We start from the raw sequence: 978 nt of genomic DNA, 5'->3' as shown, positions 1-978 counted from the left end.
ATTTGTACTAGGTGATAGAGCTAGATCAACTCTAGTGTCAAATTATTTGTACTAGGTTATAGATCTAGTTCAACTCTAGTGTAAAACTACTTGAACTAGCCTATAGAGCTAGGTCAACTCTAGTGTAAAATTATTTCAACTAGATTGTACAGCTAGTTCAACTCTAGTGTAAAATTATTTGTACTAGGTTATAGAGCTAGTTCAACTCTAGTGTAAAATGATTTGAACTACCTTATAGAGCTAGTTCAACTCTAGTGTAAAGTTATTTCAACTAGCATGTAGAGCTAGTTCGACTCTAGTGTAAAATTATTTGAACTAGCTTGTAGAGCTAGTTCAACTCCAGTGTAATATTATTTGCACTAGGTTATAGAGCTAGTTCAACTCTAGTGTAAAATTATTTGAACTAGGTAGTAGAGCTTGTTCAACTCTAGTGTAAAATTATTTGAATTAGCTTGTAGAGCTAGTTCAACACTAGTGTAAAATTATTTGTACTAGCATGTGGAGCTAGTTCAACTCTAGTGTAAAATTATTTGTACTAGGTTATAGAGCTTGTTCAACTCTAGTGTAAAATTATTTCAACTAGACTGTAGAGCTAGTTCAACTCTAGTGTAAGATTATTTGAACTAGCTTGTAGAGCTAGTTGAACTCTAGTGTAAGATTATTTGTACTAGGTTATAGTGCTGGTTCTACTCTAGTGTAAAATTATTTGAACTAGCTTGTAGAGCTAGTTCAACTGTAGTGTAAAATTATTTGAACTAACTTGTAGAGCTAGTTTAACACAAGTGTAAAATTATTTGTACTAGGTTATGGAGCTAGTTCTACTCTAGTGTAAAATTATTTGAACTAGCTTGTAGAGCCAGTTCAACTCTATTGTAAAATTATTTGTACTAGAGTGTAGAGCTAGTTCAACTATAGCGTAAAATTATTTTAACTAGCTTGTAGAGCTAGTTCTACTCTAGTGTAAAATTATTTGAACTA

The sequence above is a fragment of the Triticum dicoccoides genome, chromosome 5A (assembly GCF_002162155.2).
Source record: "Triticum dicoccoides isolate Atlit2015 ecotype Zavitan chromosome 5A, WEW_v2.0, whole genome shotgun sequence".
Taxonomy (NCBI): domain Eukaryota; kingdom Viridiplantae; phylum Streptophyta; class Magnoliopsida; order Poales; family Poaceae; genus Triticum; species Triticum dicoccoides.
Note: the sequence above shows the minus strand (reverse complement) of the source record.